We start from the raw sequence: 27,275 nt of genomic DNA, 5'->3' as shown, positions 1-27,275 counted from the left end.
AGGACCTCCCCTACGTGGTAGGTACTCAGTAAATGTTCTTGGGCCTAAACTGAGTTAAAAGTTGGGGAGTCGCCTCTGTCCACCTGTAAAGAGACGGACATAGTCACCTTCTTCATGGTGGTGATGGTTTTGTGGGTGTCTACAACACGTCAAAACTTATGAAATTCTCCCTTTAAACAATGCAGTTTATCGTAGTTTAGTTACACCTCAGTAAAGCTGTTAAAACAAGAAAAAAGAAAAAAGGTGTGATAAAATGCAGATTTCTGGGCTCCAACCCAGAAAATATACTACTTTGGACATTAAAATAAAATCTAGGTGTGAATTCCCCACTCACCATTCACCAGCTGTGTATGCCTGCGCACAAAAACTAAAGCCACATAACCTCTCTGCCCCTTAGTTTTCTGAATCTGTACAAATGGGGTAAGAGCTAGAAAAATATTTTCCCAGTATTCTTGAGAGGCTTAAACTAAATAACCAATTGGAATGTCTGGCATGAAGTAGATCTCCATAAATGTGAATTCGTTTAATTCCTATTTTCCCAAGAACCCCCCAAAGGGGAGCGGTTGGCTCTGTGAGTGAAGGCGAGGTGGGGGATGGAGAGTGTACGTCTGCGTGTGTGCACGCACATGTGCCGGTGGGACTGACAGACTCGCCACGGTCAGCGTAAAAGTCCCCGAGGACCTTGGAAAGGGGGATTAGTGTCCCCAGCCACATCCGCTGACTTCATGAATCCCCCACCAAAACCCAGCAGGGAACAGCCTGGCTCCGAGGAATTGCAATGATTAATATTTGTCTCCGTCTGTATCAGAGCTGCGGGCCGGCAGCTTCTCTCCTTTTCTGCCATTCTTTATCACATTCAACTGGTTAACTGGCTCAGATCACACAGCCAAAACCGAAGGGAGGCAGCCAAAGTGGGCGCCTTTCTTTACTTGCCCGCCTTTCCCTCCCTCATTGTACGCTCTCTCCGCCTTTGCTCCATTGTCAGAGCTACAAAGGCCCTCCAGGTGCATGTGCAGGCGGGAGTGTGACACACGTGCACACACGCTCTCGCACATGCGGGGCCAGGGTGATGAATTGCAGTGTTTGAAAGTCTCCTTATCACAGTGGCGCACATGTGCTCAGATGTGTGTGCCTGGGTGAGTGCAGTAGGAAGCCCAGAATGAGAAAATAGAGCTCCTGGCTTCCCTTGTCCCTGCCCTCTTTGTCTAGACGAAATTTCAGATGCTGCTGGGTGTCTTGTCAGCAAGTCTTTGCAAAATAAATGGAAGCAATATATGTTTTTTAAAAGCTGATTTGTTCAGTATTTAGCCTACGGAGAGGATGTGTGCAGATGCCGACGAAATGCCTGTTCCCTTGTGTTGGTGTGACTCTTGGCCCAACACATGAAAGGTAGCAGAGAAGGAAGTATACAAACCTTTTTTGAGTGCCTACTGTGTGCTGAGTCCTTTTATGCACACAAGCATTCATTAATCTCGGGGGCACCCCAATGTGGTAGGTACTCAGTAAATCCTGCTAGGTCTGCACTGAGTTAAAATTTGGGGAGTCACCTCTGTCTTCCTGTAAGTCCCTGGTGATCTGATGTACAGAAATGACCCTCCACCAAAGAAGTGTGGGCCACAGTGGTCAGGGGACTGCAAAGCAACGTCTTGAGTTTATAGAGCATTGTACTTTCCCAGTAAATCAGACCACTTCTTCTTTTTAAATTTATTTACTGGCTTCATTAAAGACACAGGCTACACTAACAGAATTAAAAGAAAAAGAAAAACTGCAGGCAATTAAATAATTACTTTTGTTCTGGAAAGGGCTCTGTAAAACAGGATGCATCATTTCTTCAAAGCCAAGAGCAGGGAAGTGACAGAGACCCTCTTGCCACTCACCCTTCTCACTGCCTTCTCCGCTGGGGGCAGCTAGTGCAGGACATTGGCACTTCTGGATCTTTATATCCTCATTTAACATGTTGCCATGCTGTCTTCCCACCTTGCTCCAGTGGCGATCATACTAGGAGGGTTCACTGCAGGTACTTCTCATCAAAAATGTTACTAGTAAAGGGAGTAATTTTACGGGAAGCTCGAGGGCATTTTCCAGGTAAAGGGGGTGTTAGGTATGATTAGTCACAATGGCTGAGATAACTCATACGCATACAGTGAGTTATCTGTATCTCTACCCCTATGAACTCTTATAGCCCTCCCGTGACACAGGAAGGGGGTGCCAGCCCCATTTTACAGATGAAAAACCTGAGGCTCAGTCTAAGAATATTTTAAAAATGTGCTGAAGGTCAGGCAATAGTGAAACTCAAACTCCGATCTCAGGTCTTCTGACTCCAATACTCTTTCCAGTGCTTAGGGCAGTATTTTTTCTGAATCAGAACTCCAGGCACATGGTTTGAGAAGACTGAGGATTATAATAATTACAATATTTGTATCAGAACGATCTTGGTTAATGAAGGTATTCAGTCTTCACCAGGACACCACAGTGCTGGGCTCAGACCCACCGAAGGTGAGCTGTGGGAGCTTCGCACCTGGAGGCGGGGTAGGCTCTGAGTTGACATGGAGAGAAGTCAAAGTGGGCGCAGATTCCTGAAACTCTGCTTCCTTAACCCCTGGTACCATCCAAGCAAATGCCACTTCATCTCTTTGTTCACCAGGTGGTTTTCCCAGGTAGACAAAGCCTTAAAAGACAACAGCTTTGACTTCGGTTGCTGATTTACATGTATGATTGGCTCTTAGCTGCCTATGTGAAAATCGTTGGTGGTCACGCATTTTGTCTTTTGGGAAGCCTCGTCCCGAATGCCTGGCAGCCGAGGCAAGAGGAGGAGAAGAGGGTTAAAAGTTATACCCTCACGTTCTTGTCTATTGACAAAGTCAATGCTTTGTTCCAAGTTCATTGGAGTGATTCTGTCTTTGGTCCTTCAGTGAAGGCAATTTCATTAATACTCAGTAAGAGTGAGGGGATCAAGAGTAGTAGCAGAACGTTTCCCAAGTACATAGAGTTTTGGAGTTTGTTTGCAGAGTGCCCACTGGACAGCCACAGGCATCTCAGATTCAACTGTCCAAACTGATCTGTTCTCTTTGCTGTTCCCTGACTCAGGAATTGCCACTGTCCTCAATCCTGATGATTTATACTGCTCTCCACATCTAAGCAATTTCCCATGACATCAGTTCTTAATCTACTTTATCCATTTTTCCCCGTTGGCAACCACAACCCTTTACTCTAACACAATGTAGTAGAGGACAAGCCCAGCCTCCCTCACAAAAACAGGAAAGTCTAGACTTGGGCTCTCAGGCCTGGGCAGCTGGGCTATGGACACTGGGCCCTGGACAGTCAGATGCACCTACTTGGGACTTGGAATTTGGAATAAAGGCTGCAAAGAAGCAGGGCAGGTTACGACTTGGTTGCAGTGGCCACAGAGGCTGTAGAAGCAGCATCCTCATTTGCATAGTAGAGTCAGGGGTGCCATAGGCTGTGCAGTGCGCTAGCCTGCAGTGGTGTGGGCAGCATCCGAGCCACCTAGCCTTTGCGTGGTCGTAGCTGGGGGTCTGGCCTCTTGACCTCCTTGGTTCCCACTCAATTCTTGTGTCAATTCTGTGAGTTATCCAATAGCATTACAATAATTATTTAAGTTAACTGGGTTAGTTTCTGTTGCTCTCGACCAAAGACCCTGACTAGGACACGCTCTTGCACAGTAAATGCCCACTGTGTGTAAGGCATTGCCCAGCGTGCTATGAGGACAGGAATGAAGAGTATGCCAGTCTCGGGCCCCCTGAGCTTGCAGTGCCTGCTGAACACCGTCTGGAGCCTAGTTGAGCAATATTTACATGGATGTTCTACTAGCTCAGCCTCACCCCCTCCAAGCTAGCCAAAGGAAGGCTCAGTGACACAGCGTTTAAAGCGTTCAAAGAATAAAAGAAGTTTACTTGCACAGAAAGTTTTAAAAGGACTGGCTTGTCAAATACGAATTATGACACCTATTTAGAAGAACAAAAGCATGACATTCCCGAAGTTACCAAGTTTATAGTTAGTGTGTTTCTAGTACACAGAAACAATTTTCTTCTATGATTACCCTATTTCCCAAGATCATGATAAATCTTCAGTTATCAGCTTTGAAAAGTCAGGGCTGAAGCTATTTTTATTAAGGAGTCGAGAACTTGTAAGGAAGGCCCAAGCCTTCCTTTATTTTTGAAACGAGAGCTAGACAAGTGACCCTGGTTTCTGTTACGTTTTAGGTACGCTGGTACAGTTGATTCCTGCTGGTCATGGTTCCTACCTTTGGTAAAGCCCCTGTAAATACCGAGCTGGTGAATCCCGAACCACCGATCCGTGGGAAAATCAGGGCGAAGATCCTGCCAACTTCTGGTCACAGCATTTTGCTCAACCAACCAATGCATAACCTTATTTTAGGTGTATTTCTGTTTAAAGACACAATGAATAATATACAAGCAAGCAAACAAACAAACACATAACACACGCTCACAGGCGCATTAACATTGAACTCATAATGAACAGTACTCAAACTCACGCCTGAACGAAGCTGATCTAACACATTGTTTCTCCACAAGGCACGTCACGGCTTCTGGCACTTGGGAACACTAGACAACACTCCAGCACTGTGATCTGGGGCCATTTAAACAGCAAAATCACCACCAAGAAGCACAAAAATGCAAAAAAAAAATGTGGCTTTAGATGGACTGAAAAGGATGTCGTTTATAGTACAGGAGCTGAAACACAAGACAGAGCGTCATCTTGTTTGACCTCCACCGGGAACAGGTGTGTGGTGTGACCTTTGACTTCTCTGCATCATGGACCCCTCCTGCCCCTTTGGCCTCAGTGTGGGCTCATCCCCAGCTGCCTGGGGTTCTCCTCCCCACGGGGTATACCAGGGCTGTGGGGCAGGGGTAGCCGTCCTTCCCGAACTTCCTCTCCAGCCTCTGAAATGTGGGTTGTCACGGCCTCCTCGTGGTATTCTTGGAGGGTGGCACCTGCGTGTGGTAGGGACGGGGCTGAGGCACAGGGCCACCTCGTGGTTCTGCGGTAACCACCAGTGATGCATCCCTTCTCCCTGCTCCTCGTCCCTCCTCTGGCCCTCCCCCTCTTCCTCTTTCCTCTCCCATCTCTCCTTGTTCTCACTCGGCTTTATCCGAACAGGCAGCCCAGTGGATTTGTATCAATAAGAAGCAATCAGAAGCAGCCATAATACTTGCAATCAATATATAATTGCATCAGAGTTGTTCCATTACCTCGGGCCTCCCGCGCTGATTACTGCTGAGCCCTCCTGAATCCAGCAGCCGTTTCTCCTGGATTCGGGCTTTGGTGGAGGAGCGCGTGAGCGAATTGCCAGGCTGAGCCCTGGGGAGCCCATTGCAGGCCAGGGTAGTTACAGGGCTTGTCAGGGTCCAGGGTTAGGTTAGACACCAGGAAATCAGACACAGGGGTGATGGTCTCCTGAGCAAATAGGAGGTGGCTCCAAGGGTGGCCTGGGGTCAGGCAGCAGGGGCGGCAGGACTAGAGCTGAGAGGGTGGCAGAGAAGACAGGGTGCCTTGCCCCAGTGGCCCCCATAACACATGAACGACATTTAATTTATACCACACGATTCAATAGAGACAGTGCCTTCCTATACATGGCCTCATACCAACTCCGTGGCTGATCATGACCATCCCCATTTTCCAGATGAGAAAGCTGATCCCAGAGAAGAGATTGGGCTCAGCACCACTCAGCTTGGAAGCAGAGGAGCCAGGACTCAAATTCAAGATTGACTTGAAAGTTCCGATCAAAGGCTTGGGGTGCTTCCTAGTGTACCCAGAAACAAACGATCAATCAGAGGAACAGAAATTCCTGTGGCCTTTGTAGAACACTTTCGTAGACATTTCATCAGGCCTGTCCAGCAGGCCTAGGAGAAAGGCAGCCCAGTGTATTACACCTCTTTAATAGACAAGAAGCCCAGTGTATTACACCTCTTTAATAGACAAGAAGAGTGAGGTTCAGAGGTTCAGGTTTGCCAGAGACTAAGGAAGTGTCTCTGAGATTTTCGGTGCTTATAGGCAAGTCCAAGGACAAGCTGGCCATCTTAGTTCAGGTAGAGCTCAGCTGATTTATTAAAGTGGCTGAGGGACTGGTGTCCTTTCCCACGTCACTATACTTCCCAGGTAACCGCTAGTGTGCCCGCATTACTGCTCGTCTACAAAGACTAATATAATCGCGAAAACGATAGCTGTGATTTAGTGTGTGCTTACTGTGCGCCGTGGCCTGTCTCATATATGGTAATAGCAGCAAACACCCAGCACACTCACTTTGCGCCAGGCACTCTTCTAAGATCTTTACAAACATTAACTCTCTGTTTGCTCATCCTCAGTTAATCCTTCTACAGAGGAGAGGACTAAAACGAAGAAAGGTTTGTTACTCTGTTCAAGATCACAGAGCGAGTGAGGGCTGAAACCAGGAGTGGAATGCAAGCCGCCTGGCTCCATAGTCCACCCCTGTGTCTGCAGACTCTCTAATCTTCGTTACATGCTCAGACAGGAGCAGGTATTATTGATGCGATCGTATATAAAGTAAAACTGAAGCAGAGGGTAAATTCTGGTTAGACCAATGAACTAATGAATGAATGAATGAATGGGAGACTCCTATAACTTCCCTGAGTTTACAAAGCAAATGATACCTGATCTCCCCATGGATAATGGAATGCTAGTCAGCAAAAAAAAAAAAAAAAAAAAAAGATGAAAGTAAAAAGAAAAAGCATATGTTGAGGGAAAGGAGCCTGAGACCATTCTCTTTTACAGGAGTTCATTTACATGAAGTCCAAGCATCGAGAAAACAAACTACAGTGATGAGTTTTGGAGCTGTGGTTACCCGTGGGAGGTGGGGATTGACTGGAAGAGGACACAGGAAAATCCCTGGGGTGATGGAGATGTTTTGTATCTTAACTGGGGAGCTGCTCACATCACTATAACTATTTGGCAACAGTTCTTGAATTGTACACTTAAGACCCATGCATATCATATGTAAATTTTGCCTATAAAAAAAAAAAGCATAAAAGAACAGATGAAATAGAAGAGACAGGATTCACAACTCGGAGTGTCTGACCCCAAAGCCATACATACTCTGTCTACCGTTTGCATATAAAGCACTTCCATCTACAGTCAGTCACAGGTGGCGGTCCGGGTGAGCCACCGGTGTCAGGGCCGTGCTCACAGGTAGAGGAGTCACTGTGGGGGAAGCCAGGTGAGCTGCCTAAACTGAGTGCCTGCTCTGGGCTGTGCTGAACTAGCCCCGGAAAGTGAAGATGGGTTAGATGCTGCCCTTTCCTGGGGCAGGCTGCTCTCTGGGAGGCATCAGTACAAGCATGGTTTACCACAGGTGACAGCCCTGCTGGGAACAGGGATCCTGGGCAAGTTACGAAGACAGTCCCAGCTGTATGGAATAAGGATGGAATTCACCTGCTGCATGTGGAATATAAGGTAGGAACATGGTTTACAGAAGAAGCAGAAGTTCAGTAATGACAACCGAGCACGAGGTGGGAGCTGGGCTATCAGAAAATCTGACATCAGCGGAGTCTTGGGCCCTGAGGCAGTGTAGTCTAGCCTGGCTCTCCTGCTTACTAGCATGTGGCCTTGAACTGGTTACTTTCATTCACTTTTCCTCAGTTTCCTCATCTAAAAAAAAGGATGGTGGAAATGACGGTAGAATTTACCTATGAGGATTAAATTATTTAATATATGTAGGGCAGTTAGATCTCAGTGTTGTGGTTATCATGAGTCTTACTGAATTAGAGCTCTTAAAATGCACTTGCCGAAGGCTCAGTGGCTGCTTGTCCTGGGCGGGGCTCTACCTGTGGATTGTGGTGAAATAGCTCCAGGGATGGGTTGAGGGGATACAGGACAGTCACTGCATTGGTCTTAATGAAAAAAGAAAAAAAAAGAACAAATGTTATTATCCCATTTCATAGGAGAACATATCAAGGCCTAGGGAGATCAAAACTTGTCTGGGATTGCACAGCTTGTTAGTGGGAGACCCAGGCTACATGTCAGTTCCCCTCCTCCCTTGTCAGTGCTGCTCACACCGGCTCAGAAACCTGCCCCCCACCCCAGCCCTCTGGACTCATTACCTGGCCATGTGCTGGGTGACCTTGATTAGAAACCAGGGCTGCCCATCTGATCTTCAGTTTATATCATGCAGGGCATCCTCCTGGGCCTCTGCTGCTGGTTAGGCTACGTCCTCATTACATTCTGGCTTGTATTTTTATGTCAGAGGTGCCTGTCACCATGTCACCTTGTCACCTTGATCACATATTTAGCTGTCAGATGCAGAAGCTCAGGGGCTGACAGTCTGCCATTTTTACAGAACACACCATTCTTCTCTGCCAGTCTCTGATCCTGACCCCAATCTTTCCTCTGGCCTTCAAGTCTCTATACCTGGAGGTGTCCATATCTGCAGCAAGTCTCACCTTTCTGTTGAGAGAGAGATGAGCCAGGGAGAAGGTCGTTATCTATAAATAGAGGTGGGGGTGAGGAAGAAGGAGCCTCCTTTTCTCCCAAAGGAAGCTGCATGGGGCAGAACTCATTGATCATGTATTAAGATGAGGAGTGGGGGTGGCAGCAGGTGCTGGATGGAGTGAAGATTGATAAGCAGCAGCAACCACAGCTGGTAGTGGCCAGGAGAGGGGCTGGCCAGGCAGGCGGTGGCTGACCCAGCTTTCCGAATGCTCTAGTTTAGTGGGACTCAGGAGGTGTCTTTGATGAAAAGCCACCCTAACATTTGCGAGGGAAATTTCACAGTACTCGACTCCTCCCAAGAAAGCAAAAAAAAAAAATAAATAAATAAAAAATAAGTCAATTCTGATCATTACACTCAAACAGAACTGGTTTACTTGTTGGTTTGTTTCCTGAGTTCATTCGTTTGTCTGTTCGTTCATTCATCCATTCATTCATTTGGCAATGCCCGATTAGTGATTACAGCACCTGTTTTGCATACAGAAATCAGAAACAAAATGATTTTGACATCATTTGGAGAGTTAAAATGGAGATGAGAAAACCTTAATGGGGAGGAGGGGTAACTCGGATTTTGAAAACACGAATTTCTCCCTGTGAGATTAAGAAACATCTTAATACATGATCAATGAGATGCATCAAAACCATGTGTGGTGCCACAGGGACAGCACAGGTGAGACCCAGCTGAGGTCGGAGCTGGCTAACAGGGGACATTAAAACCAGGGAAGCTACTCTGCTTTTCTCGGCTGAATTTGCAGGAGGCTGTTGTTGGGGACATTCCCTTGGGCCCTGAGAAAGTGCCTCGGTTTTCTGCTGAGACTCAGGGACATCTCTACCTCAGTGGTCTCGGGGACCTGGAAAGGGGGACCAGATGCTGTGCACGTGTTTCGTAGCTCTGTATCTAAGGAGAGGCTTCTACAAATGTCCCAGTGCTGACTGGCAGTTACAGAGCCTTTGATGAGTGTAGAGTTTGTGTGTCATCCTGGATGCTAGTGTATGCTATGATGGGATTTGCGTCAGAAGATTCTCGATCTCGCTCTAAGCTTGGGCTTTGTGCTGCTCTGCTGAGTGCTGCTAGTACACGTAAGGGTGAGCCTTACCATTTGGTGTTTGTGTTGAAGCTTTTTACTTCCCTGCTCAACCAAAGAGTGTGCAAGGCCACGGGCAAGCCACATGCTTGTCTGGTAGCAGCCACTGGCCTGGGTGGTTTACGTCATGCTTGGAAATGAACAAATGAAAGAGGAAATTCCAATAAAAAAGACCACAGAAATAGAAACAAAAATAAAAACAGGTTGAGATGAAAGCAGATTGCAAAAAAGATGGCTGAAATCAAAGGATACCTAAATCCAATAGGATAAGCGAATTCATATGAAAGTAGTAAAGACAGGTGTGAACACTGGTAAAACTCAAATCATTGGTGAGAACAAATTTTCCTTGTATTTAGAGGGAAAAAATAAGGAGATGAAAGTGATGAGGAGATAACAGGTATGGAGAAGAGAGAGGGAGATCCAATCTAAGAATTATGGGTATTGCTGGGAATTAAACCAGAACAATTTATTCAGAAACAACAATTAAAGTCATATTAAAAAATGTGTCTTACAAAATGACCTAAATATTCAGGCAAAATAAGTTTAAAGGGAATTGCATTTACACATATCCTGGTTAAATTTTTTGAATTAAAAAGACAAAGTATTATAAGCACTCTAGAGGGAATAACAAAAATAATTAAAATATCCCCCAAGTTCTCTGTCAATATCCAAGGACAACAGGGCAACTACAAGGCACAGACTGGGCTCTGTGTTTCTCAGATCATTTCTCTTTCTTCTTGAAAACAGGAAGACAAAGTTCCCCTCCAATATAGGTGGGCCATGAACCCGTTCTGGCTGATGGACTATGGGCAAAAGCGACATATGCCACTTCTATTTTGGCTCCTAAAATCTACTATGAGATCTGCTATTCTCATTCTGTCTTTCTTTCTTTCTCTGCTCCTTGGTCAGCCAGATGCAGAGGGTAGAGCAGAAGACCCCAGGAGACAAGTGGAAAGAGCCTGGGTTCCTGAGTCATCCCTTGATCCCTAAAATGGGTTCTGTAAGTGTGAAGCCACTGAAATGCCAAGGTTGTTTGTTATAGTCTGCTCTAATATTAAGGGCTACTGAGTTTTCAGGGAACACAATCACGATTTAAGTCTTTTCTCTTTTTATTTAGTTAAGCTGTCATTTAGATGTGAATACAAGAGAAACACAACTTCAGAAATACAATAGATCAGTATATATAACAGGCCTCTTTCCTTACTGAGGAAAGTACTTGAGAATACATTTGAATTGATAGATATATCAAAATAAAGATCTAAGCACAAGGAGGTTATGAAATAAAGAGCTTGGTGCTAAGCCCTGAATTGCTTAACCATGGAGTAAAGTCTAAATAATTTTTGTTAATATGGGTGTGAAGTAGAATGGAAAGTAAAAAGGTCATTCTCAAAAGTGAAAAAAACCCCACACAGAATTGGTTCTAATACTTCATTTTTTTTTCCAGGAAAAATCAATTGAATGAAGGAAGTATAGAAAGTAGTAAAAGGCAGCCTTGTTTTCTCACTTTAGAGGGAAAAGTGGATACATAATATTTTATTTTTGATCATATTAGAAGAATGAAGTTCAAAAATTATTTTCTAAAACCTAAAAGAGCCACTAAAAGAGTTGAACATATGCTTTTTACCATCTAAGCTATTCGAGAAAAAGGAATCAAACAATTCGTTGTCTCATAGTGATTAAGAACTTATGAAATGTAGAAAATTACAAGGAAAAGATAAACAAATAAAATAAGAAGCAAGGAAGTCCCATAAATAATAAAATGAAGTGACAGAAATAATAAAATGAAGTAACAGTATTAAATCCTGATATATAATTTATAGCAATAAATACAAGGGTCAACCCTCCCATTAAAATACAGAGACTCTCAGATTAGGTCAAATCATAAATGCCAACCTTATGCTGTTTACAACATATAAATGTAACACAAATTGATTGACAGAGAAAGATTAAAAATGAAAGGTTTAGTAAAAGATATCAGGAAAACACATACAAAATCCAAGATTGACAATATTAATATAACAACAATTGAACTGAATGCACAAAAAGAATTATGTAATGTGGTTGGGACATAAAATTCATAATAAAAATGTTGCAGTCATAAACCAAATAATAGATGATGCCAAACAATTTAATACCAAAATATTTAAAGCAAAGACATTAGAAAATATAAGAAAAAATAGTAAAAAGTATTTATAGGGGGTTGACAATGTATTTTTCTCAAAACATGGCAGATGAGGCAAGTGAAAATAAATGAGGGAATAGTATACATGGGCAATGAAATTAACAACTTTTATTTAATAAAAATGTATAATAAATTTTTAACTCTATGAACAGACAAAAAATCTTTCCTTCAACCATTCTTAAAACAATAACAAAATTTACAAGAAAGCTCGTTAAATACTGAAAATCAGTATTTATGCAGAACATATTCACTGACCACCATTTAATAATGAATAGATAACATAACAAAGGTTTTAAAAAAGACACATTGAGATCTTGGAAACTAAAATGTGCTCAGCCTAATAATTGTTGTGTCAAAGAAGAAATATAGATTATAAAGTAACACAAATTAGAACACTTTATATAAAAGTTTGTGGAGGTGAAGTTAAAGCTGTACAAAGGGCAAATTCATAGGCTAAATGCTTTTTATTAATAATTAGAAATAAAAATGAAATTTTAATTAAATAGTTAAGTAAGTAAAGCCAAAGAAACGAAAAAGAGAAAAAAAAAAACAAAACGGGAAAAATTGTGGCACTCTCTTGAATTAAAATAGTTTGTAGATCTAGAAAGTCTAATAAAAGAAGGAGAAAAGAAATGTGCAAACTAAGATGGTAGAAAGTATCTACAGCTACAGCTGCTGAAATTATAACACATTGCATGAGGTTAATATATTATATTCTATAATATTAAAATTTTTTTGAGTATAAGACATGATTTTAAAGCAAGATATTAATCATAAAATATGACTCGAAATAAGAAACTTAAAAAAATTGTAAAAAAAAATTGCTGTAGAATTAAATTCCCCAAAATGCTCTTAACTTAGTGTTGTTGATCAAACTTCAAGATATATGTAACTTTTTGAGGGGAGGGATTAACCATTTCTAATTATATAAAAAGATGGAAAACTTTCAAAATTGCTTTATGAAATAAACATAACCCTAATAATGAAACAAAAGCAAAAAACAGTTTATTTTTCTTTATGAAATTTAAATAACAATCTTTAAATAAAATATCATCAAATCAGATCCATTGCTATATTAAGAAATGAATACTGTAACATGTCCAGTTAGGAATTATCTCAATAATGTAAGAAAAACTTAATGTTGTGAATTCTGTTAATACAATCCAAGGATCAGTGAGTCGGAGAAAATTTCAGTTGGTGCCTTAAAGACGTTTGATAAAATAACAACCATTTAAAAAAATCTCTTGGTATAAATTTAATATAAATTAATGTAAGATAATTTACCTCATGCTAATGGGATTGTAAAATGCGAAAGGAATTCCCATTAAAGTTGTAATAGTATAAGGATATTGCAATTCTACTGTCATCTAACAATGTTCTATACCAGCGGTCCCCAAGCTTTATGGCACCAGGGACTAGTGTTCCTATCAGAACCTAATGCCTGCTGATCTGAGGTGGAGCTGAGGCAGTGATGCTAGCGCTGGGGAGCGGCTGCAAATACAGCTGAGGCTTTGCTTGCTCACCAGCCACTCACTTCCTATTGGGTGATCCTGTTCCTAACAGGCCATGGACCCGTATTGGGTCCTGTTCTATGCATTGCAGCTATACGATATTGAACAGTGTGATGAAATGCAGTGCAGCTGTGATTCTCATCTAGGGGTGATTTTATCCCCGTGGGGACTTTTGGTAATGTCTGGAGACATTTTTGGTTGTAAAGATTGGAAAGGTCAGGGATGTTCCTGGCATCTAGTGTGTAAAGGCCAGGGATGTTGCCAAATATCCTATAATGCATAGGACAGACTCCCCCGCTCCTCCCCACCACAAAAAAAGAAAATGCCCACTGTTTGGCTCTTTCGAATAGCCATAAGCTTCTCAAACCTGACTTGTCTAAAACTGAGCTTTTACTATATGCCAGCTATCACATCAGATACTTAAATTAATCTTATTTAATTCTCTTGAAACCCCTATAAATTAAATGCAATCATTACATTCTTTTCACATATGATGTCACTGAGACATGGCAGACATTTTATAAATTGTTCAGGTCACACAGGTATTAATAATAGATGCAAGAGTTGAACCCAAACAATCTGGCCACTTATTTTTTAAATGCCACGGAGGTAACCCGCTGTCATTAAGTGAGGAAGTAGGATTCAAAATTACATACACACAGCATGATCCATCCCAAGGGTACAAAACATTATACACATGCAAATAGAAGTAAATACATCTTAATTGTTAGTCATGGTAGAATTTCTAAAGTGTCATTAATGGACATGTGTTATTTTGTAATCAGAAAAGAAAAACAGAAATCCAATAAGTCATATAAAAAGATCAATGGAGCTACATTTAGTTTTGGTATTCTCTTTTAAATACTTGAGAAGTCTAAATGAAGGGTTATGCTGTCTCAAGCTTGATACACATTATTATAGAACAAACATCACCATACAAGTGTGTGCACTAGAATCCATTTGGGGCTAGAAATCCTCCCTGACATTGGTTAAAACAAAGAGTAGTAAATTGACTTATGCAATTGAAAAGTCTGGAGAAAAGGCTTTGTCAGCTTCAGGCAAGGCGTCCTCCACGACAGTCTAGATGTCCCCTCTGATTGGACCATCTTAGGTCACATGGATGTACTGACTGGCCTGGCCTTGGTCTTGGGTCCCATTTCTGGAACCAGAGGTGAACTCCATTGTCCTGGTGTCCTATAGTTCCCCCAACCGAGGATGGTGGCATTTGAGAAGTTGGAACATTTACTTATATCCATGGGGAAGTGGATGGTGGGGATTCGCCCAACCCAGAGACACTACAATGAGAGACTTCTGAGAACGAAACAACTTTATTAAACATCTACTGTGTACATTCGTTATCTAATATTCTAGACAATATATCTACTGTGTTCAGAGTAAGGAGACTCGCTGAAAGGTAAACTTATAAAGGAAGGTCTCCTGGTAAAGTTAGGTCTAGAGGAGGTCCTTCAAGGATCGGCGTGAGCTGGATGGGCAGAAAGGTTCCAGCCGTACTGGTGTGTAAGAACAGTGTGGCCAAGACCAGCCTGTGTGGGGCGGAGCCGCATGCGAGGGCATGGGGAAGAGCAGCAGGGCGCTGCTGTGCACAGGACGTCACGCTACCTGTTGCCTCGGCAGCTGCGCGTCTCCCAGAGGAGAAGCAGTGCCCACGGGGAGCCTTTTCGTGAAGGGTGTTCATATGCACCTTGTTAATATTTTATCACCAAGCCGCTTTACTTTTCTAGCCTCATTTTCCACCTCTGGGAAATGGACGTAATAGCACAATCATAGGGTTGATATGCAGATTAGATAAGATTATGTCTCTTCAAAGACTCCGAAAATGTAAATTAGTAGCTGCTGGTAAGGAAGAGGGGTTTCGGTGAGCCCAGAAATATATTCGGAGTGGAATAAGGACCCGGAGGGCAGATCCAGGCTTTAAAAGTTAGAGGAATAATTAGGTCTCTTCTTTCTCCCCAGATGCACTGTCCTGACTTCTTGGGGGCATTGACGATCTCCCTGTTTCCCCACGGCACGGCTGACGCACATGGCCATCAGAGTGGGACTGCAGGAGAAGACAGGCTCTGGATGGCAGTGCTGCCCAGCTGGGCTTCAGGGAGGAGGGGCCACAAGCAGCCTTCTGAGGAGGGCGGGGCTTCCTAAGACGGGGGAAATGACTTCTTGGGTTGAATCTGCCAGAGACCATAAAAACCTCAATGTATGAAATTAGCTTGATTCTGTAAAATAGTTACATCAAGACGGCTGTCAGGAAATCAATAGCACGCTGTAATTACGTCCATAAACATGCTGAAGAAGCTGGAGAGGTCAGAGGGAAAGGAAGGGGTGGCTGCTGCAGAGATTTGGAAGACATGACTCACGAAGCTTGTGGGCAGTGGAGCCACCCCAGGGGTCCAGCTCTTTGTTTCTGCCACCAATTAATCCAGGGAGAAGGATCTTCAATTTGGCCAACGTTCATTGAGCGTTTACTTCAGGCCAGGCAAGGGCAGCAGCAGTGGGCTAGGCATTGGGTGGAGGGGCTGACCACTCTTCTTCCAAGTCCCTTCGGAAACATACAAATTACTGAGGAATTACTGGAATTGACACTGGATTAGTGAATATGGACCTTTTAGGAAGAAGAGAGGCATTCACAGATAATTCATCATGCTTGGACTTGCAAATACAGCTGATTCTGCTCCTGGGGTTATGCCTGCAGTTCCAGTGGTAGATACGACACCCTTTGCACCCAAAAGCTCTTTCTTTAAAATTTAATGCCATCCTCTTTGGAGAAGGAGTATCAAAACTCACATTTCCCTGGCACTTAGCACTGTGCTTTACCCTATGTTATTTTATCTTCTCAAAACTACAATGAGCTGGGAATTTTTATTTCCATTTCAGAGATGAAAAAAATGAAGCTCGGTATGATGAAATAAACTTTTCAGCATCATACTGAAAGTAAGTGGACATTTCTGTATGAGTCATACCTTAGTCTGAATTGCTTTAATTAAATTGTCATAGTGGCGATTAGACCTATTGCGTAGTTGATAGTGATTTTGCTCAGAAATTGAAATGTGAGAAGTGGAGGCGCTTGTGTGTGGGCTGGGACTATAGAGAGAAGGAAGCAAGAGGGGAATTGTGAGAAATAGGGGAGAAGGCAGGCAGGTCTGGGTGAATTTGGGGGTGAATAGACTAGGGGGATAGGGGTCAGGAATCATGGAGCCATGCAGGGCAGTGGGGAGGAAAGGTACTGAGTGAGAAGTGGGAGCACCGGACCCTCTCGTCCTCCTGCCCCGGGCTGTGGGAGAGGGTCTCAAGACATCCTTGTTAAGCATCTGACCAGCCTGTGCCTGGCGAGCGGATTCTAGGCAGAATTCTTCTTCAGCATCTCATAGGAAAAGTATGTGTTTTTACCAATGCTGAGAAAAATCAGTTGAGAAAATGATAAAAGTATTATAAGTCTCCTGTAAGAATTTAAGCTTAACGATCAACGCAGAGATGTTACTACTTTGAAAGAATCCACTGACATAAAGTTGAAGGCAAGGGCAGGAAACACTGACCCAAGAAGTTGAAGGTCAAAGGAACCTGGACGGGAGCAGGTAGCCCAGCAGTGTCCCGTCCCACCAGCCAGTCTTGCTGTGGTCTTTGCCATGAGAAAAGAGTATGTTTGTTCCCCTGTCTGCTGCTAATGGTGAGTCACTTTTGTAAATAAAAGAAATATATTAGTAAGCTTTATACCCATGGAATATTTTATAGGTAATGTTCCAAGAAATAATAAGTTTTGGAAGTAAAATACATCCTTAAGTTGGCAATTTTGACACATGATTCTGTGTGGTGCTGTTATAGGCACTTGTTAAGAGATCCGGATGTAATTTTTTCCATGACTACCCAAAATGTTTATGGCTCGAACATTCACTGTAGGTTACAGTTCTTTGCAAATCCTTGAACAGAGAAATGCAAAGAGAGGATGTGGGAATTCTGCAATGTTAAATCAGAAGCGGATTTAAAACATCGGAATTAGCAAAGGCAATAATGAATTTAAAGACAAAACCAAAACCAGATCAAGCAGACAAATTGGTTTTAGTCATTAAAAAGGAAGTGAGCTTAAATAAAGCAACGGTTACCTGACGCCCAGCTTGATTTTTGGACATACTCTCACCAATTTGACTAAGGTCAATGCAAGATGGAAGAAATTCTCTCTATCTTTGGTAACTTGTCACAAGACAAGAGATCAAAACTGTGGACAGAGCAATTAATGCTTTGTGTGCTTTAGATTTTCATTTTAAGACCGATAGTTTTAAAAAATTGAAGATTGTGATATTTTCCTTTAATCGTTAAAGGGTTTTTATTTGGCATTTGTTTCTGTTACTATTCCTTTCTTTTAAGGTTTTTGGTTATCAAATGTCTATCTCAGCGAGAGACGATTTTTATATGTTACTGAAGTATATTATCTTGTCATAACATATCAACTCATAATATAATTCAACCATGCATTTCTTATATATTTTTAATTAAAAAACTCCTGGGATAATCCTGTGACCCTAAACCAATTCATAGTTTAGTCATTCATTATTATTATTTTAGAATACACAGATAAAATGCTAAGAAAAGTGAAGAATGACTGATGATTTGGGGGTTTCCCAAGAATTGTTAGGAATTCTGATCTCTTTTTCTCAGATCCTGAAGATTGATATCTCCAGGGAATCAGGAAACACTACCCCAGGAGGACGGGCACCCACACCCGTGTGCTCTTCCCTTCTGCGGCTGGCCCTGATTCAAACCGACCACCTCTAATGCAGCATTGGGAAAGCAGACAGGCGAAGGAGTGGCTAAGAGCAAGGCCTGCAATTTGTTGCTAATTGTGGAAAAACTTACCATGAAAAAGAACTGTGCTGATAGAATTTAGGGCTGGGTAAGCCCCCCGTGTCTGACTTCATCTGCTCTGTGAGTCGCTCCTTTTCTGTAGCCATTGTGCCCACTTCACTGTCTCAGCCTCACGAACCCACCTGAGTGATGGGTAAGGGGGCGTTGTCTGTGGCCCCTTCCTCCTGCCACTTCTGAATCACGCTCACCGCTGGGGCCCCTTCTGCCCTCTTTTGGCCTCAGTTGCTCTTCTGCGGATGCCCGGACTTCTTTGTGCTTTATTTGTTTTGTGATCCTTTAGAAACATAATTCAGAACTTGTTGGAATTCATCACGATGAGCCTTGTTATAATCAGATACTTTATAGGATTGATAAGAGCTGATCCAGGAACCTAGGTGTTAATAGCGAATAGTATTATAAAGCTTACGTATTATACATTTATAAGCTGAAAATCATTTGAGGTTTGAGGTGCTACTAGGAGAGATACCAGCTCTTCAAGGGGGCCTCTGGAAGGTACTAAATCTTTATTTTCTCTTTTGAAAACTGGGACTATGTGACAGACACTCTTAGGTGCCCATTCAGGAGTCATTCCACCTACTTCCTGCTAACAGATTCCAGATTTCATTCAAATACTGGGGTGCGGGTTGCTTCATGGACGCTCTCATTCTCCAGCGGAAGAATGCCGAGCCGACAAGGCCAATCAGGGACTTTCCATCTCTTCAGCCAGGACTGATTAGACATGGGCTTGTGACTCTGCCATGCTAATGAGATGTAAGGTGTCCGACACTGCTTTCTTCAGGCTTATAAGATGGAGAGACGCTTTTTTTCCCTTCTGATTACAGCTTCGTGAGGAGATACCTGGAGCTGCCCTCTGCAGCCCTTTTGTGATCAAGAGGGGAGCTGCGAGCTTGGTGAGGAGGTAGAGCAGAAAGATGCAAAGAACTTGGTGACCTCTTTGCGTAATTTATCGACAACTCTGGAGCTGCTCTGTCTTTGTCTTGTGACATCTCTGTACAGGGCGTTGAGTTGAGTCTTTCTACCTGTGTCGTCTGCACTCGGCGGTGAAAAGCATCTCAAACAGATACCTCTTGCCGTCTCACAAGTGAGTTTTGCAGTAAAACGTGTAGAAGGATTTTGAAAAGTTAAAAACTACAGATTGAAGACTTTTATCTTTAACACACACACACACACACACACACACACACACACATATCAACTGGTGCAATTTCATGCCTTGTGACTGGTTAGTCAGGGGGAAGTTGGGAAGTCTTACTAAGGTCTCTTGGTTCACACCAGTTGCTTTGCTCATGTTTGAGGCTGACAACCTTCATTGGAGGCAGTGTGCTATAGGGGAGGTATATTGCTTTGATTGTCAGGAGACCTGGTTTTAGGTTTATCTCTGTAAATAATTAGTTGTGTGACCTTGGACAAGTTAAATAACCTCTCTGATCCAAGATGCTGCTTCTGAAACATGAGGATAATAGCCTGCTTAGGATCCTTGCCAGCATCAAATGAGAGAGTATATAGTTTTCAAAGTGTTTGAGAGGCAGGTGACAGTAAGTGCTATAGACTGAATGCCTGTGTTCCTCCCTAGTCATATCTTGAAGTCCTAACTCCCAACGTGGTGGTATTAGAAGGAAGAGACTTTGGGAGGTGATTAGCGTCTTCATGAAAGAGACCGCAGAGAGCTCCCTCGCCCCTTCCCATGTGAGGACGCGGCACAGAGATGACCATCTGTGAATGAGGAAGCAGGCCCTCACCAGACATAGAATCTGCTGGCACCATGATCTTGGACTTCCCTGCCTCTGGAACTGTAAGAGACAAATATATGTTGTTTGTAACTCCTCCAGTCTATAGTATTTCTGTTGTAGCAGTCCATATAGACTAGGACGGTGATGAGGATGGCGATGATGATGATGGTGACGGTGATGGCAACAACAAAAAAAATTTGTTCCATCTGGCCATCAGTAGAACTATAAAAATAACAAAAATTGGAGAGGGTGGCAGGTGGACAGAAGACGGTCACAAAACAGGTGGGAAATCTGTGAACCCTGAGGTCTGAAGCCTATAAGGGAGTGGGCGTCAGAGAAGTGTGGTGGCCTCTCTGAAACACAGCACTGTGAGCCCCCCACCCCGGAACGGATGCCGTGCCCCCTTAGACTTTGCACTGATATGTTCAGAAGAATTTCAGTCCAAGCGGATTTTTTTCTCCTAACCCACATCCAGTGCAAGTGACCGTAGGCATTCAGGTCCGAGCCTCCCTTCTCTGGAGCGGCCAGCGTGGCTGGCGCAGTACTGGACACCAGTGGAGCCCCTCCCTCTTCTTTGTTATGGGCGAACTCCTGGCCTTGACAATCTTTTCCTTACAAACGTGTCTCTCTCCACAAAATCAATGAGTTTTTCTAAGTACACAAATCAAATTTTTGTAAATTGAGTTGTATTGTCACTGTGGTGGGAGAGCTTGCTAGCTACAGGAATCCCATGGTGACCTCTTAGGTAGCTCAGCTCAGCGGGTGAGGGATAAATGTTCGAGTCTGATGGAATCAGATCCTGCAGTGTAGAGCATGCTGCCTGTCCAAAATATTTCCTTCCATTTCTCTTTCATGATCCTTCCGTCATCAGCCCTGTGTGGTCTATATATAGGCGCACAGGTTTCTTACCATGTTGGGCTTGGCCACATTCCAGCCTGGTGAACTCCTGTTCTAACGTCAAAACCCACTCCAATTGTCCCCTACTGTTGGCAGCTATTCTTAACTATTCCATTATAGTGAATTGTTTGGTTTACCTTGATCTCCAGAGCATTTTCAATACATCTTCACTGTAGCACTTAGCATGTTGGTGGAGGTATTTGTTTTCTTGTCTGTCTCCCTCTGTTAGGATATGAGTTTCCTAAGGGCAGGAATCACATCTTGAATATCTTTGTTGTCACCTGCACTGGCACGATGCCCTGCATACAGAAAATGTAATCAATAAATATTTGTTGAATTAAATTGAGTTTGTAAACTAGATTTACTTAAGGAGAATACATTTGTTTCATTTCGCAGAAGGATTCTTGGCTATATAAATTATTTCTCCCAGGGATCTCTTCAAAGGGTAAGCCCCCTGGTGTATTTGCAACAGGATGCAATTTCAAATAAGCCATATTCTCCATCACTTTTTTGCAGGAGCACATTTCCTGCTTAAAATGGAGTGGGTCAACGTTCATATCTCAAGCCTGCAGTCAACACCTTGCTCATATGTAGGAAGAGACTTTATGAGACTGAGTTCATAGATGGGTAAGCTTTTCCTTCTGCCCTTCAGCCTCTAAAGAGAACCCCAGGTCTGCATGGTGGGTAGGGCCATTTGGGGCACAGCCTGAGCTTCTGAAACAACTAGAGTCTGCTGAAGACAGGGGAGTAGGGGGCAGCAGAAGGCCAATTCCCCCGGGGAGAAGCACACGTGCTGCTTCGCATCTCAGTCCTCATAACAGCCCATCTCAATTCTACCCAGTATCGCCTGTCTGTCATCACCCATCAAAGGTGTTTGTAAGGAACAGCAAAATATTGAGGCTGATGCTTTTTGGCACGAATATTGCCATTAATATCGATAGCCCTCGTAGCTCCAGGACCAGATGAACAGATCTTCCTGCAGGCCCCTCAGATATTGTCCTCTTCTCTACTCTTAAGATCCCTAACCTTGACCCACAGCTTATTTTTAAGGATTTTAAGAAGTTATCGACCATACAATAAAAGGGAGCGGGAAATCAAACCTGGCCTCTACTCGTTGGTGACGTGGTGTGTGCTGGAGTGGTCCTTCTCTACGCTAAGCCAGAGGTAACTTTCCTCTCGGACTAAGACAGAGCTTAGTGGACCTATAATCACTCATTCATCCCTGGGAAATTTATGGAGCACTGCTGTTTCCTCGGTACTGTGCGAGGTCTGGGAACTCAGCGGCGAAGAGTCAGGGTCCTGCCTTTCTCACGGTCAAGGTTGGGTGAGACTCAGAGGTGAGAGATGAGCGTGGAGGAGGCCGCCTCTCCTGACTGGATGTAGGAGGGCACAGGACAGACTTTCCTGGAGTTGCTGACAGCAGAGACCAGCTTTGTTAGGGGCTGACTTGTGCTGCTTCTGCCCTCTCCCCTAATTCAAAGCCCCAGGACCTCAGAATGTCACTATATTTGGAGAAAGAGCCTTTAAGGAGGTGATTAAGGTAAAATGAGGTCACTAGGTTGAGCTCTAATTCAAATGACCGGTGTCCTTATAAGAAGAGGAGATGAGGACACAGACACATAGAGAGAAGGCCGTGTGGAACACAGGGAGGAGAGGGCTGTCTACAGGCCAAGGAGAGAGGCCTTGGGAGAGACCAGCCCTGCGGACACCTTGATCTCAGACTTCCAGCCTCTGTTGCTGAAGCCACCATGAGTGATGCTTTGTGGTGGCAGCCTGAGCTGACTGATACAAGCCTTAAGGCTGATGATGCAGGTAGAGATGTCCTGTCGGGATGTGCCCATCAAGATGCTTTGGGGGTCAGAACACGAGGCGGGCATCGGGAGCTGGAGGGGTAGACGAGATTCCACAGGGAGAGGCTGTCAACAGACGAGAGTGACGGATGCCCACGCTCCTTGAGGACAAGACTTTGCGGACATCTCTTTCTCCACGAAACCTAGTGAAGGGTGCAACATGGAGTCAAAAGCTACACGGAGAAGTCGTTTTTGAGAAGGCCTGTTTTAAGTGGGCACGGAGGTCACAGGGCGCTCTCTTCTGCTGGGCAGAGAAGAAAACACGTGATTACAATGTATCGTGGTCATTCCAATTACTTGTTAGCGGCTTTATGTTTCCAGAGTTCTTCCTCGTACCTTGTCACATGCACCCCACACTTGGTGTGCGTGGAGATGTGTCATTTGTCATCCACAGTTTACGATGGGGAAACTAGGGTTCCGAGAAGGCCTTTTGAGGATATGTGTCCTCTTAGCTGGTGGACTGCGTGAAGGAACATCTTCTGCCTGGCGATCAATAAGGAGACAGACCTGTGTCCATCGGACAACCGCAGAGCAGGCTACCCCTGTCCAAATGCTGCCCACTCGGCCTCCCCAAGCAGGGTGCACCCTGGCCTCCCGTGGAAAGTTAAGCATTATTTCACTGTAGTAGGGTTTAGGAGTTAACTTGCTTCTTTATTTTCACAAGGGTGGACTTTCTTACAAAAATATCCTTGTTCCAGCAGGCTCCTCTTTTCTCCAGCACCCCCTGTGTTAAGTTTTATGTTCCTCAAACACATTAAGCCCTCCCCATCCAGGTCTTGGCCTTCTGCCCTGGACGTCCTGTCTTCAACGACCGCCACAAAACGGGCCCCAGCTCCAAGCCCTGCGTCCTGTGTACACTGCTCCCCAGGCTCCAGGCATATGCCCGTGGGGGCTTCATGGCCAAGCCTTCGCTACTTTAGAAGAGGGGCGGGGGTGGCAGAAGCCAGAGAAGCCTCAGCAGCTTTAGCCCAGACCTGCAACTCCGCCATAGAGCTGCTGCTGCTTCCTCTGGGCTCCCAAAGGCGAATGGAACTCACCTACGCGAAAAAGCGTTTTCTCGATAGACTCCCCAGTCCAGGCCTCGTGAAGGCTCTCTTTCTTGTCTAGGGGAAAACCAGCTAATGTGTCCCTACTCCTTGAGAAATAATAACCTTGACTTTGTTGTGTTAAGGGTGCATCCTCCTTCTCTCCTGGCCTGGTCTTCATTACACAGTGGTCTCGTATTGACTGGGCCACCGGGGTGAATGGCACCGTTGCAGAGTTCTTCTCTGACCCTCCAGATTTCTCCCCGAGAGTGGGGAGGAGGTTTCAGTGCACCCTCCCCGCATATATGCTTTATCTGCAAGAAAGCCGTTCCTACACTGGGCCTGGAAGCCAGGTTTTCAGGTTCAACACCACACTCTTTCTTGCTGATGTATCTTAAGGGCCGTCTAATCATGCCGTGAGTCTGGGTGAGTGCTGGAGTGCTAACTTGGCGGCACGTGTGGGTCACTTGCCCTTAAGCTTGGGTTATAGCACTTCTGCACTACAGCTACCAGACAACGTCTACGTGTTGACAATATCTAGATAAGTAACACAAAGTCCTTACTTTCAAGGAAATTAGATTGGGGATGAGAAACATGTACATTAATAATTGCAATAAAAAGTCATGATGCCCTGTAAGTCCCTCTTATAGTTCTGCCCTTCAGGAGTGAACCTCGGGGCGAACATTCTGGAAGGGCTCAGACATCGACAGTACAATCCCTTCATTTTACAAATGTAGGATCTGAGCCCAGAGAGGGGAGGAGAGAAGGAAACTCACACCTGAGGAGCTCCCGTGGCGGGCACTGCTCCTGCTCTTACCTGCGCAATGACTGCTGGAGGTGGCTCAGTGTCCAGGACAAAGCAGGGACCACACACGTGGCGGCCCTGATGCTCCCTTCAGGGACCACACACATAGCCCCGTAGCCCCAGAGCCCAATGCTCATTCAGGCTTGTATGCAATGCTCCCTCCCAGGTGGGCCTGCAGCCATTTCCTACACCTCCAAGGTCCAGTGCAGGGCCGACCAGGTGGTCCCATTTCACCTGGGAGCTCGGCCTCCCATTTGCTACTTCCTGTCCGTTGGGGAGCAGCCCTGCCTGCCCAGCCCCGCTGGAGTCCTGTGCAGGTGTGCAGCACTTTGGGATGAACAGCTCACCTTTGTCTCTGCCTTCTCACTTCTCAGGACTGGAACAGCTCCCTCCGTCCCGCAGGTGGGGAAAAGAGATCTCACGTGGGCCCTTGGCCGGTAAGGTTGCATAGCGTCCACCCTTTATTTTGACTCCATTCCTGAGCTCTCCTTCCACACCCCCAGGTCTAAAAACCCCTTGGAGTGGCCATGCTGAGCCCCGCACCCCGGCACTTATTAGCCGTGTGTGTCTCAGCTCTCAGGTGGCCAGGGGCAGCTGTGAGGAGCAGACTCCCATCTCCACCTTCTTCTCCCTTCCCAGGGGTGATCCTGCAACTCTCCCTCCAGCCAGTGTGCTCGGCTCTCTGCCTTCCCAGTGTGAGGGCTTGGGCACCAGCACTGAAGACACCTTCCTGTCTGTGTGATCGGTGCTGATGCTCAGTGGGCAACTGAGGGCTTGATGCGCAGCCCTCGCCACGGGCTGGATGAGAAGGCATCTCTCCTCTGCTGCCCCTTGGGGAAGGCTTGAGTCTGCATGTGTGGCCAGACCTTCGCTTTGATCCCTCGTTGGACGCTGGCTTTATTATTTTTCCCAGCACAGTGATTATGCCCCTAATCATGCCAGGAAATGAAAAGCCACAGACGCTTTCAGCTCAGTGGCCCTGTAGGTATCGGTTGCCTTGTAAATGCGGAAGCTGATTGTACCGGGGAAACAATTGGAAGGCAGAGTTTCCAAAGCAACCTTGAGAAGAGGAGGCCTTGCCCAAGGTCTAGGGCAGGTCAGGCTCCTTGGAGTGAGAAGCCACTCAGGTCTGAGTGGCACAGGGTGCTGCAGCCATGGAGGCTCGGGACTCATCCAGCTCAGCCCGGCCCCGGGGTGCACAGAGGAGGATGTAGGCTGAGCCCCCGCTGCCCAGCTTATATGCTCCACCACTTAGGCTCCTGCTTCCCACGTGGTTTGTCTGGTAATGAACCTGCACCAGGCCATCTTCCTTCCTCTTCGAGGTGAAGGCTTTCTCTTATTTTCCTGTGTCTCCCCAATACCTGCTCTCCAGGTGACACGGGGACTCGACGCATGTTTGGTGAACGATGTCAGGATTTTAAGGGCAAGAATAGTGATGACAACGAGAATGTGTAAATAACACTGACCGCACTCCGGATGTTTTACACATCACAACTAATTTAGTCTTCAGAACCAAGCTCATAGCACCCCAGGTTTATTGTTTCCCAGTTCTGTCATCTTCCACGTCTCTTTACCCACACCACGCACGGGTGATATCTTCACGCTATCTCATCAAGATTTAATTGCAGGGAATATCAAGGAGGGAGAAGATTTTTCCCCTTCTGATCCTTAATCTGAAACAAAAATCCGGCCTGAGAATTACTGCTTATTTCCCTCCCTTTCCCGTCTCTCCTTCCGTGCTGTGTTTCACTTCCTTCCTCGCCCTCTTCCCTCTCGGTGCATCTCCGGTGCGTCCTCCTGCCTCCTTGGGGCCTCAGCTCCCCATCTCTACACCGTGTCCCGCTCGGGAGCCCACGCAGCCTGTGTGCCTGCTCCGTGCTGTCTGCATTTTGGCCATGAACATCTTTAATTTCATCGTTTACCTTCTGCCTTCCCAATTGAATGTCATGAAAATCGTTTCCATAGATGGTCAGCTCGTTTTTAAAAGTGTTTGCTGTTCTGTGGGTCCAGGTGCCCATAAAGAAAACAGCTTATAACATACACATCATGAGGCGCAGCCTTCCTCCCAAAGGCAGCNACGTGTGTGGGCACGTGTATGTGCATGTACGTGTGTGTGTGTGTGTGTCTGTGTGTGTATGTGTGTGTGTGTTGCCTACAGGGGGTATGCAGAAGGGACAAGGATGCAGTCCACTCAACATGTCCCCTGGTGTTTTGTTAGGAGGAGGCTGGGAGGCACAGGCTCTTATTTGGGGATCGGAGCTGAGGTGGAGGGGGCTGGGCAGGCAGGCTGGGTGATGTGACCCCTCCGTAACCCCACTGCAGACTTGTTGTGTGTTTTCTGCTTTTTTTTCCCTGCCTTTCTAAGTGTAAGCCGCCTGTCTGGAGCAGAATGCCATTTCCAGCTTTCTTCAGTTGTCGTGGTATTAAGTGTAAAAAAAAAACCAACCACACATATTTATTATAGGTTATTTACAAACTGTAATGTTCAGCAGGAAAACAAATTGAGATTTCTGGGCAAAGAGGCGGCATCTGCTGCTGAAAAGAGATTTCTCGTGGTTCTGATTCGCTCCGTCTTTGGAGGCAGACAGGAGGAGAAGCGAGTGGCCCTGCCTGGCAGCAGGAGGGAAGCCTGTGAGGGACAGGGCCTCTGGGCTGGAAGGCAGAGGGTGGGTGGGAAGTGAAGCCCTTAGTGTGATATTCCCTGGACCCAGCCGTCCGGGCACAGGCACCCCATCTGGTTGTGATGAATAGCGATGGGGTGATGACCAGTGAACATGCTCCTTTTGGTAGGCCTGGCAGAATGCAGCATGCTTGTCATAGTGTGTGTGTGTGTG

This window comes from Pteropus medius, unplaced genomic scaffold (assembly GCF_902729225.1).
Source record: "Pteropus medius unplaced genomic scaffold, Ma_sr-lr_union100, whole genome shotgun sequence".
Lineage (NCBI taxonomy): Eukaryota > Metazoa > Chordata > Mammalia > Chiroptera > Pteropodidae > Pteropus > Pteropus medius.
This window is presented reverse-complemented; position numbering follows the sequence as displayed.